The sequence below is a fragment of the Pteronotus mesoamericanus genome, unplaced genomic scaffold (genome assembly GCF_021234165.1).
Source record: "Pteronotus mesoamericanus isolate MK-2021 breed Mesoamerican mustached bat unplaced genomic scaffold, CSHL_Meso_final contig_256, whole genome shotgun sequence".
NCBI lineage: Eukaryota > Metazoa > Chordata > Mammalia > Chiroptera > Mormoopidae > Pteronotus > Pteronotus mesoamericanus.
This window is the reverse complement of record NW_026555108.1, coordinates 3858767-3872410: the sequence shown is the minus strand read 5'-3', so window position 1 is coordinate 3872410 and position 13644 is coordinate 3858767.

Genomic DNA, 13644 nt, shown 5'->3' with positions numbered 1-13644 from the left:
TGTGTCCTTCTTTGTCTCTTCTTATAGCCTTAATTTAAAGTCTATTTTGTCTGTTATAAGTATTGCTGCCCCAGCTTTTCCCCCATTTTTACTTTCATGGCATATCTTTTCCCATTTCTTTACTTTCAGTCTATGTCTTTTGATCTGAAGTGAGTCTCCTGTCTAGCATATGTAAAGGTCTTGTTTTGTTATCCATTCAGCTACCATATGTGTTTTGATTGGAGCTTTAAACCATTTTCATTTAAAGTAATTGTTGATAGATACGTATTTATTGCCAGTTTATTTATATTTTTTATTCCTTCTCTTCCTCCTCCTTTTCCTCCTCCTCCTCCTCCTCATCCTTTTTCTCCTTTTCCTCCTCCTTCTTAAGAAGGCTCTTTAACATTTCTTGTAATACTGGTTTGGTGGTGATGAACTCCTTTAGCTTTTTCTTGTCTGGGAAGCTCTTTATCTGTCCTTTGATTCTAAGTGGTAAGCTTTGCTGGGTAGAGTAATCTTAGTTGCTTTTCATCACTTTGAATATTTTGTGCCAATCCCTTCTAGCCTGCAGTTTCTGTTGAGAAATCACCTGACAGTCTTATGAGAGCTCCCTTATAGATACCTAACTGCTTTTCTCTTGCTGCTTTTAAGATTCCCTTCTCTTTAACCTTTGGCATTTTAATTATGATGTGTCTTGGTGTGGGCTTCCTTGGGTTCATCTTGCTTGGGACTCTGCACTTCCTGTACTTGTATATCTAATTCCTTCACCAGGTTAGGGAAGTTTGCTGTCGTTGTTTCTTTAAATAGGTTCTCAATCCCTTGCTCACCCTCTTCTCCTTCAAGCACTCCCATGATGCAAATATTGGTACCCTTGAAGTTGTCCCAGAGGCTCCTTACACTATCCTCTTTTGGGTTTGTTTGGTTTCTTTTTTTTTGTAGTTCTGATACGGTGTTTTTTGCTTTCCTATTGTCCAAATTACTGATTTGATCCTTTGCTTCATCTACTCTAGTGTTGATTCCCTGTAAGGTATTCTTCATTTCAGTCAGTGTATTTTCTTTTAAATTTCTGACTGGTTCTTTTTTACATTTTTCATGCCCCTTTTTTATGTTGTTGAAGTTCTCGCTAAGTTCCTTGAGCAGCCTTATAACCAGTGCTTTGAACTTTTTATCTGGTAGACTGCTTTCCTCCATTTCATTTAGTTCTTTTCCTGGGGAATTCTCCTGTTCTTTTATTTGGGTCCTGTTCTTTGTCTCCTTATTTTGGCTGCTTCCCTGTGTTTGTTTATGTGTATTAAGTAGAGCTGCTACATCTCCCGGTCTTGGTAGAGTAGCCTTATATAGTAGGTGCCCTGTAGGGCCCAGTGGCATAGTCTCCCCAGTCACCTGAGCTGAGCACTCCAGATGCACCCCTCCATGTGGGCTTTCTACACCATCCTGTTGTACTTGAACCTTGATTGCTGTTGGTGTCCCTGGAAGGAACTGACCCCCAGGCTAATTGGCTGCAAGGATTGACTGATTATAATGGAGGAGCTGCTGTGCAAGGGCCAACCCTATGGGGAAGGGCTCACTTCAGTGGGTCTTTGGTGCCAGCTGAGTCTGCTCCTTCAGTGGAGTGGTTGGGTTGTATTTGGCATGGTCTGAAAGTGTCCACCAGTGCACTGGCTCTTAGGCCTCCCCTGAGGTAAAGGGCAAAGTCAGCCACTGCTTGTGTCCTGCCCAGGGCCATGCAGCATGAACTACAGAGTGATCTGCAGATGGCTGCTACTTGTGCTGGGCTTGTAGGTATCTGGAAGAGGGCAAGCTATTACCTGAGACCAATTACCACTAGTGTTGGCCTGAGGCCACTTACAAGGGGTACGGAGTAAGCAAAGGCCAGATGTTGCTTGTTTGAGAGATTTTAGGAAAGTCTGAAGCATGATCCAAGAGAGGCAGTTTGTATGGAAAAACCACTGGAAACAGCTTGGGTTGAACTCACAAGTTGGGTGGGGCAGGGTTTAAGGAAATCACCAGGGTGGGGCAAACAGTAATAGCCAGGTTGTTGGAGACTTAGATATGGTGCCTGCCTTTAGGCTCTGTCAGGGGAGAGCTCAGCAAGGGAACAACGGTCTTTGCCAGCACTTCTGTCTGGGAGAAAGCTGCCCCTTCAGCCCTTGTCCTGAAGCCAGACAATTTAGTTCCTCCTTATATGTTCCTGGTGCCTTTTAAGCTGCTGCCCCAGTGCTGGAGCTCAGAGGAAGTAAGTCTGAGTAAGTCCATGCGCAGGTACTTTAAGATGAATGCCTGGGATTACAGGAGCTCTTTGTCTCACTGAGCCACAATCCCCACTTGTTTTTACAGCCAGAAGTTATGGGGACTTTTCTTCCTGGCTCTGGAACCCTGGGCTGAGGGGCCTGGTGTGGGGCTGGGACCTCATGCTCCTCAAGGGAGACCTCTGCAGCTGAGATATCTCTCCTGATTGATAACTGCCACGTGTGGGCTTGGGACCAACCCATTCCATGTCCCTGCCGCTCCTACCAGAGTCCAGGTAACTTATTTACATCCTTAGTTATAGGACTTCTGTTCAGCTAGATTTCAGGCAGTTTTGAATCATGGTTGTTCTCTAGTGTAGTTGTAGTTTTGATGTGGTTGTGGGCGGTTCTGAATGCCACCTTTACCTACCCTGCCATTGTGACCAGAAGATTGTATGTTAGTATTTAAAGAAACTGTCCATCTGCTCTCCAGAGTAATTTTACCATTTTACATTCCTACCAGCAATGTATGAGTGATTCAGTTATTCTGCATCCTTGCCAGCATGTGGTGTTGTAATTATTTTTTATTTTAGCCATTCTGATAGATATGTTTTTATTAGCATTTCCCTAATGACTAATAATGTTGAACATATTTTGATGTGCTTATTTGCCACTTGTATATAATCTGTAGTAAAATGTCTATTCATATTTTTTGCACATGTTCTAATTGGATTGTTTGTTTTTTTCCTATTGAGTTTTGAGAGTTCTTCACATATTCTAGATACAAATTCTTTGCCAGATATGTGGTTTGCAAATAATTTTCTCAGCCTTAGTTGGTTTCTTTACCTTCTTAAAAGAGTGTTATGCAGAGCAAAATTTTTTTAACTCTGATGAAGTTTATTTATCAAATTTTTCATTTATGGACTGTGCTTTGGTGTTTACTTATGATGTGCCTTGGTTTGGATTTACTTGAGTTTATCTTTTATGGGTTTCTCTCAGCTTCTTGTGTCTAGGTATTTTTTATTTCACCAATGTTAATAACTGTTGAGACATTACTTCTTCAAATATTCTTTTAGTTCCACTCTCATTTTGGGACTCTGTTGAGAAGAATGTTGGATTTTGTTATTGTCCCTCAGGCATCTGAGACTCCCTTCATTTTTTTAAAACTGTTTTTGTCTCTGTTTTTCAGATAGAGTAGATTCTACTGACTAGTCCTCAAATGGACTGATTTTATCCTCTGTCTTCTCCACTCTACTAGTGAGCCTATGTGACAAGTTTTTCATTTCTTAATTACATTTTCCTAGCTCTATAATCTCCATTTTAATAACTTCCATTTCTTTGTTGTGATTTTCTATTTTTTCATTTGTTTCTGATCAATTTGTAACTGCTGTTGAAGCACTTTTATGATGGCTGTCTTATGATTCTTGACAGATAGTTCCTACATCATATTTATCTCAGTATTGGTGTTATTTGATTGTTTTCTCTTACTCATGTGATTTTCCTGGCTCTGGTTCTTCTTATGAAGAGTCAGATTTTTTTTTTTATTGTATCTTGGACATTTTTGCTATTATGTTAAGAGACTCTGAGTCCTATTTAAATCTTTTATTTAGCAGACCATCATCCTGTTTAGGTACAGTACACAGGTCCTGGCCTACTTTTGTAGGCTCTGCTTTCAATGATAATTTAATTTTCATAGCTTTCACTATTCTCTTTTCATCTGTTTGGTTAATCTGGTGCTGCTTGGGTTTCTGCTGACCTCTGAGGGGGCAGAAGCACTTTTTTCATGCTTGGCTGCCTGGTGCAACTATACATGGGGAAAGGGATACTCTGCCCACAAGGATGAAGGCTGCTTCCTAGCCCAAGCCGCTTGCTGTTGTAGGATCCCCCTTGCCACTGGGGGTGCCTGCCACCTGTTGTGGAGGTTAAGTCTCTGGCTCTCTGGGAGAAGGGGATTGCTTTCTGGTCAGACACTTCTTATGGCAGGACCTGCCCTCCCCCACCCTCTCTAAAGGAAACTGAGATTACCTTCAGTACCAGACAGCTTGTTACACTGTGGTTTTCCTTGTTAGTGCCCCTGAGCTGCCATGCCCCATGTTTGTGGCTGGGGCAGGGGAGTCTCAGGGCCATGGGGAAAAAGGTTTCCAAGTCTAGGTCACTTGGTTTTAGGGATTTTTTAAGGTCATTCATTATGGTGGGGGACCTGCTGCTGATGCTGTCTGCATCACCTATTATTGTCTCTCTTTGGGGGATAGGAGTCTTGGACCTGGTGTGGAAGGAGAGGCTTGCTCTGGCCACTTATTGGCAGAGGTGATTTCCATTGATCCCCCATACCAGTGTTGCGGTGGTCATCAGGGGTTGTCATTGGGACTCTTGTTCCATCTGGGAGGAGAAATGAACCTACGTGGGCCACATTGTTTTGCTAAATTGTGAAAAATATAACTTGTCCTAGTGGAACAGGTACGTTTACACAATGGAATACTAGGCAGCAGTAAAAAAAAAAAGGAATCTTACCTTTTGGGACAGCATGGATGGACTTGGAAAATATTATGGTAAGTGAAATAAGCCAGTCAGAGAAAGACAAATACCATATGATCTCACTGATATGTAGAATCTAATGAACAAAATAAACTAATGAACAAAATAGAACAGAGGCACGGATACATGGAACAGACTGACAGTTGCTGGAGGGGAGGCAGAAGGGGGAACTGGATGAAAGGAGATGAAGGGATAAGGCAAAGAACATACACACATGACTCAAGGACATGGACAATGTATGGGTATTGCCTGGGGGTTTGCTGGGTAGAGGTGGGCAAAGGGGGAAAAAGTGGGGATGACTATAATAACACAAACAATAAAATATAATTAAAAAATGTAAAAAACAAAAACAAAAACAAAAAAAAAAGATTTTGAAGCCCTCTGAGTTGGCGCCTAGGCCTCTACTGAGCAAGATTGGGTATAGACTTCAGCTTAATGTCTATGATGGATTGTTGGCATGAGCTGCAACCAGCATAACGAGGCCTTAAAACTTTCCGGTCATTGAATTCACCAGGATGGATGTGTAACATTGCCTCCACAACTCTGGTTTGAGAGAGGGGACATGTCTCCCCACCCCTTTCCTCCCCAACACTCTCACTCTATGCTTAGTGGTTCTGGTTGTCTGGTTGCCTAGAAAGACATTATACATCACCTAGCATGAGCTCAATTACTCTTTTTATCTTAGGTATTTTAGATTGCTGTGATTTAAAAACTATGTTATATAATTAGCACTTTTTAATGACATGTCTTGATGGGATGATTGTTTAGAACACAAAAATTGGAAGGGGGGGGCCCACTGAATTCCATTAGCCCTCTTTTAAATAATTTGTTAGATACATTTTATTTCTTCCCTTTCCCCCTTTTAAAAAAATTTTATTTTATTTTATTTTTTCCAGTACCCAATAAGTATTTATGTCACCAAAAATTTCATAGCGCAGAGAGGTTTTTAGTCTACAGAAATTTCTCCAATATTTTTATTAAAAAATATCAAAATTTTGAAAGAATAAGTACAATGTTCATTGTACTTATCACCTATATTATGCAATAAACATCTTTTTATGTTTACTTTATCACATCTCTGTTGATCAACCTATCTCATTTTGGATGCATTTCAAAGTAATTACAAACATCAGTATATTTCACCCCTAAGCACTACAGCATGCATTTTTAACTAGGGTTTAATATTTGCTCATGTTTCTTTCCTTTAGGTTAAAACTTATAAAAGGTATAATGCACACATCTTAAGAGTACCATTCAATGAACTTTGACAAAAGCATAGACCTGTATAACCCAAACTCCTAACAAGGTGTAGAATATTTTTATCACCCTAGTAAGTTTCCTCATGCGTCCTGTCCTACTCAATCCTTATTCATCCACCAGAGGCACCACTATGATTTTTTTCAGCATAGGTGACTTTTGCTTATTCTAGAACTTTTAAAAGTTGTTTATTCTATTACAGTTGCCCAATTTCTTTTTTTCCCTTTCCTCCCCTCCACCCAGCCCACCCCTCTAGCCCACAGTCAATCCCCTCCCTGTTGTCCATGTCCATGAGTCACTCATACATGTTCTTTGACTAATCCGTTCCCCTTCCTTTCACCATTACCCTTCTTCCTCCCCCCACCCACCTACAGCTATTAGTCTGTTCCATATTTCCATGTCTCTGGTTTTATTTTTCTGGTTGGTTTACTTTGTTCATTAGATTCCAGTTACAAGTGAGGTCACATGGTATTTGTCTTTCACCAACTTGCTTATTTCACCTAGCATAATAGTCTCCAGTTCCATCCATGCTATCACAAAAGGTAGATCAACAAAAAAGTGCTGGTGAGGATGTAGAAAAAAGGGAACCCTAGTGCACCGTTGGTGGGAATTCAGACCATTGCAGCCACTCTGGAAAGCAGTATGAAATTTCCTCAAAAAATTAAAAATGGAACTGCCTTATGACCCAGTGATTCCACTTCTGGGAATGTATCCTAAGAATCCCAAAACACCAATACAAAAAAACTTATGCACCCACGTGTTCGTAGTAGCACTATTTACAATAGCTAAATGTTGGAAACAGCCCAGGTGCCCATCAGGAGATGAGTGGATCAAAAAACTGTGGCACATTTGCACAATGGAATACTATGCAGCAGAAAGATGGAAGTCCTCCCTTTAAAAAAAATCTCAGTATTATGTTTTAGTAATGAAATTGTGAGATTATATGTAAAATCTAAACTACATGTTCTGGAAATGTTTTTTTTTTTTCCAGATGCATTTGGTTTAAAAGGGTAGGTGTATACTTTCAGAATACAAAACAGCCAAAGATTATTGTAAATCCATTTGTTTTCCATTTTCATGGGCTATATATGCAGGTAACATTTTAGGTAGAATCAATTGACTCAATATAAACTTACAATGCACACTGACTGTATTCAATATATTAAAACCTTATATACAAAAAAAAAACCTTATATACAACAAATTTGAGAAAAACAACGATGTTTTATGGTATGAATGGTGGAGGACTGAGAAAGGGGATGCTCACAGTTATTTTAGTAATATGTAGTATTTACTATTCCAAGTCACTGTTTTGAATACTTTGTCTATATTAATTCACCTAATGTTGAACAATCCCCTGAAGTCTGTGCTATTAGTATCATTGTCATTTTATGTATGGGAGAACTGCAGCACTGAGATATCAAGTTACTCATCCAATGTCATGCAGTTAAGAAGTGGTGGAGCTTGAACTTGATTCCAGGCAGTCTGACCACAGAGACCTTTCTGTTAACCACTACACTGGTACTCTTGATTACTAATAGTTCTCCCTCCTACTTGAGATAATTGCCCTCAGCTGGAGAAAAATGCTCAGAGAAGAAAGAAACAGGAGCTTTGATCCTCTAGGGAAAAAGCACCCCCACCCCAACTCTTGGAGGCCTCTGTTTCATTGGAGTGTGTGTGTATCTGTATGTGTGTATTAATACATATGTACATATTTATGCAAACTCATGCATTTATTTGTGCCTCAATAGATTCATATATCATTAGTAAATATTTAAAAAATGTAATGGTGAAAAAATGCTTAATTGCCAATAACAATAGCAGGCATAGAATATTTGGGAATATATATTTTACAGAATTTCAAGACTCATGTGAAGAAAATTATAAATACCTAGGAATGTAAATTTAACAAAAAATGAGTGAGACACATATGAAGGAAAGTATAAAACTCTACTGAAGAATATAAAAGATTTTGACAAATAGAGAAACATACTTTTTTCTTCGATAGGAAGACTCAATATTGTAAAAGCTGCCCATTCTTACATGATTCACCTATAAGTTAAAAACATTCCCAGTGAAAATTCCAAAAGTTTTGGGAGTTCTAAAAAATAAGAAAGTTATTCTTATTTTTTGGAACTTTACAAAAATTATTCTAAAGTTTTCTTGAAGAATAAATGTTAAGGAATAGCAGGGGAATTCTGAAAACAAAAATTAACAAGAGAGGATTTTCCTTAACAGATATTAAAATTGATTACAAAGCTACAATAATTAAAACACTGTAGAACTATCCTAGGAGAGATAGATCAGTAAAATCAAAATAGAAAATCCAGAAATAAACCCAAATATGGAATTTATTATGTTATCAAAGAGTCATTGCAATTTACTAAAGAAAGAAGTATTCAAAAAGTGCTATTGGGACAAAAGAAATAGAGCTGGATGAATGCCTTACTTTTTATACCATATATATTTTTGGTATAATTATATAAAATGTGAAAAAATAAAACCATAAAACCAGTAGAAGGAAATATGAATGAACATTGTTATAATCTCAGAGTAGCAGAGGCCTTTTTAAGCATCATCTGAAATGCACAAACCATAAAGAGAAGATTGACAGGTTTGACTATATAAAAACCAAAAATTTCTATACAGCAGAAAATATCATAAACAAGATTGAAAGACACAGGAGAAGCTGGAAAAGAGCACATATGACAGACAAAGGTTAATTTCCTTCATCTAACAACCTATTAACAAAAAGAAAATGCTCCAGCAGCAAAATGGACAAAGGATGAGAACAGGAAAGTCATGAAAGAAAAATATACATGGACAATAAACTTATGAAAAGCTGTTCAACATCACCTTTAATCAAAAAAATGCAAGTAAAAACCATGATAAGATGGACTTTGTCACCTTTTGGTTTATCAAATATTTTATTTTATTTTACTATTTTAATTTTTTTTAATTTTAAAAAGATTTTATTTATTTATTTTTAGAGAGGGAAAGAGAGGGAGAAAGATAGGGAGAGAAACATCAATGTGTGGTTGCATTTCACGTGCCCCCAGCTGGGGACCTGGCCTGCAACCCAGGCATATGCCCTACACTGGGAATTGAACCAGCGACCCTTTGGTTTGCAGGCTGGTGCTCAATCCACTGAGCAACACTAGCTAGGGCTATTTTATTATTTTTAAAAGATTTTATTTATTTATTTTTAGAGAGGGTAAGGGAGGCAGAAAGAGAGGGAGAGAAACATCAATGTGCAAAAGAAATATGGATCGGGTTGCCTTTCACACGTGCCCAACCTGGGACCTGGCCCATAACCCAGGCGTGTGCCCTAAAGTGGGGATCAAAGTGGTGACCCTTTGGTTCACAGGCTAGCACTGAATCCACTGAGCCCCACCAGCCAGGGCATTTATTGATACTTTAAAAGACTTTATTCATCTTTATATATTTTCTTTTTATTGAATTTATTGGGATGACACTGGTTAACCAAATTATCCAGGCTTCAGATGCGCAATTTTACCACACATTATCTGTACACTGTATTGTGTGTTCACCACCTCAAGATGAATTGCAATGGAAAATAGACTTGATTTTGAAGACTTTAGGTTTAAACTTACAGAAAAATTGAGAAGATATTACAGAGATTTTCCAAATACCCTGCACCCAGTTCCCATTATTATTAACATATTCCATTAGTATGGTACATATTTTTTTATAGTTAAAGAACCAAGAGTGATACATTGTTATTAACCGAAGTCCACAGTTTCTTCGGATTCCCTTTGTTTAATCTAATGTCCTTTTTCTGTTCCAGGATCCCTTTCAGGACACTACAGTACAGGAAGTTGTCATGACTCTTTTGGCTTCTTTTTGCTTTGGTAGTTTCTCATACTTTCCTTGATAATTTGGAGGACTGGTCAGGGGTTTTGTAGGGTGGCCTGCCATTGGAAATTGTCAGATGTTTTTCTTAGAGAAGCAATAAGATAATACTGGAGTTATGGATTATTGGGAGGAAGAACAGATTTTTTTTTAAAGATTTTATTTATTTATTTTTAGAGAGAGAGGTAACAGAGGGAGAAAGAGAGGGAGAGAAGCATCAGTGTGTGAGAGAAACATTGATGGGCCACCTTTCATTTGCCCGCTCCTGGGGACCTGGCCCACCACCCAGGCATGTGCCCTGACTGGGAATTGAACCGGTGACCTTTCAGTTTGTAGGCTGGCGCTCAATCCACTGAATCACACCAGCCAGGGCAGAACAGAATTTAAGTGCCATTTTCATCACAGCATATCAAGGATACATACTATCAATATGATTTATATCTGTTGATGTTGACTTTGCTGAGGTGCTCTTTATTTATCAGATCTCTCTCAGTGTAAACTTGCTTGCTCCACTTGAGGGCAGAGTATCTACATAAATTACTTGGAATTTTTCTGCTCAAGAGATTTCTTTTCTCCATATATTAATTTTTTAAAAGATTTTATTTCTTTATTTTTAGAAAGGGGAAGGGAGGGAGAAAGAGAGGGAGAGAGAGAAACATCATGTGTGGTTGCCTCTTGCGTGCCCTCCACTGGGGACCTGGCCCGCAACCCAGGCATGTGCCCCAACGGGGAATCGAACCGACAACCCTTTGATTTGCAGGCTAGTGCTCAATCCATTGAGCCACGCCATCCAAGGCTAATTTATTTAGTTATTTATTTATATCAGTATGTACTTATGGAAATTCATTTTATACTTTGGTTTATAATCCAATACTAATTTATTTTGTTGCTCAAATTGTTCTAACTTTGTCCACCAGGAGCACTTTCAGTTGGCTTCTGTGCTCCTTTGGATATATTCCCATCAGAGAGAGAGACAGAGAGAGAGAGAGAGAGAGAGAGTGAGAGAGAGAGAGAGAGAGAGAGAGAAAGAAAGAAAGAGAGAGAGAGTTTAATCACTTTTTTACTTTTTGGCACTATAAGATTTCAGGCTTATCTTGTATATTTCTTGCCCCAGTCCTAGAATCAGCTTTTTATCCAAGGAGCCCTCATTCATTTTATTGTAGAATGGTATTAGAAACCAAGATCTGGATGCTAGCTGTGTTCTTTGCTCCTGTGGTCTCATTGCTTCTAAGTCCTCTTAGCTGACAGAGCAAAGAAATAACAGTATATGTGTGTGTATATTAACCTGTTCGTATACATATAACTATAGTAACTGTATGTGATATAGGTAACAATCTGTACCTATATTAAGTAAAACATGAGCATGATGCCTCCAACTCTAATCTATTACCACATAGATCATTTTAGCTTCTTCCCCTTCTTTATCTGTAAATTTCCATGCCAACAGTGAGAAATCTGCTTCCCACCATCTGCCATCTATTTATTTAATTGTTTAATTCCAGTATTCATGTATAGCTCCATCAGAACCATTAACCCATCCCCCCATGGGAAACAAACTTTATCAACTAGATTGCAAGTGTATGTGCATACAACTCATTTCCCAAGTTACTTCAGTCAGGGCCTATCCTACCTAACTCCCTGCAGTGAAGTTGTCTCATATATTTGTGATACAGTTAGATTCTCTTGACGCAGTCTGTTTTTCTTGCTGGCATCTGCAGCCTCTTAAATTGTTTTTAAAACTGCAAACATTAAGATTCACACGTTGTGTTGTAAGGGCTTATATATTTTGATAAATGCCATTACATTATTATACAGGTATTTTCTGCTGTAAGAATTGCCCACGCATTATTTCCCTACCCCCTGAGCCCCTGACAACCGCTGATCATTGTATCTACACTTTTGCCTTTTTCCATAATGTCATATAATTCAAATCATACAGTGGGAAGCTCTTACAGTCTGGCTTCTTTCACTAAGCAATATGCAATCAGGGTTTGCCATGATGTTTTGTGGCTTGAGAGCTCATTTATTTTTTAGCGTTAAGTGATGTTCCATTGTATGAATGTACCGCATTTGTTCAACCGTTTACCCATTGAAGGACACCTCAGTTGTTTCCAGTTTTGGTGATTATCAATAATGCTGCTATAAACATTTATGCAGGTTTTTGTGGGGGTATAGGTTTTAATTTTATTGTTTTTTAAAACCTATTTTGTATTTACTTTTGAAAAAAGATTTTATTTATTTATTTTTAGAGAGAGGGGAAGGGAGGGAGAGACACATCAATGTGTGGTTGCCTCTCACGTGCCCCCTACTGGGTACTTGGCCTGCAACCCAGGCATGTGCCTTGACTGGGAATCGAACCAATGACCCTTTTGTTTGCAGGCTGGCACTCATTCCACTGAGCCACACCAGTCAAGGCATAATTTTATTGTTATTTTAAATATATTTTTATTTTTTCTAAAATGCCAGAGGGTGTTCACTTTGGAGAACTGCTGCAAATATGGGTCTGGACTGGCACAAGATTTACACCTTCTCTTCTGGATTTTCAAGGCCCAGCAAGAGCTCACTAGATGTCACTGGAACTACAGTTTCCAAAGAGGCATATGTTTTTAAAAAGTTTTATTTTAGTTTTTGATTACAGTTGACATTCATAGTGGTTAGACAATCATATGCTTTATAAAGTGATCCCCCCGATCAGTCTAGTTACCCACCTGGCACCATATGTAGTTATTATGATATTATTGACTATATTCCCTATGCTGTACTTTATGTCCCATGACTGTTTTCTAACTACCAATTTGCACTTAATCCTTTCATAGGTTTTTAAATCAATTGGGTAAATACCTAAGAGTGCAATTGCTAGATCATATGATAAGACTATGTTTAGCTTTGTGAGAAACTGCCAAACTGACTTTTAAAGTTGCACCATTTTGCATTCCCATCAACAGTGAATGAGAGTTCCTGTTGCTCTGCATCCTCACCAGGATTGGTTATTTTCATATTTGAAAAAAACTGTAGCCATTCTCATATGTGTATAGAGGTATCTCACTGTTGTTCCAACTTACAATTACTTAATCAGGTATGATGTTGAGCATTTTTTCATATGCTTATTTGTCATCTGTATTAATGTTATTTGGTGAGGTATCTGTTCAGATCTTCTTTCCATTTTTTAATTGGGTTGTTTGTTATCTTATTATTGAGTTTTAATTTTTCTTCATATACTTTGGATACAAGTCCTTTATCACATATGTGGTTTGTGATATTTTATCCCAGTCTGTGGCTTATCTTTTGATTCTCTAACTAGTGTCTTTCACAGTAAGTTTTGAAATTTTTAAAGTTTAAATCATTTTTATTTTTCAACCTTGAATATAATGGTCACATGATTTTTATCCCCCCTGACCCAGCATCTCTTTGGGGTATCATCCCTCCTGAATTCTCAGTTCATGTGATTTGGATGTGATTTGGACCATACAATTTGCCACAATCACAGGGTTGGGAACATGACCTAGACCAGCGAAATTCCTCCTTGGTATTTTTTGCTGGAACCATTGGGAAAGATACACTCTTGCTTTCAGAGATCAAAGATACTAATGGACCATGTGAGCCTGGAGCTGATCAAGGCTGTCTTTATCACCACAAACCCAAGGATAAAAGCCAGCAAAGAAAGAAGCAGAGCCAAGAGATAGAGAGACACTAATACTTGGTGATATCATTCGAGGTCTGGGTCCAGCTCTACTTGAAGCCACTTGTATTCTTATACTTCTTCTTTTGTCTT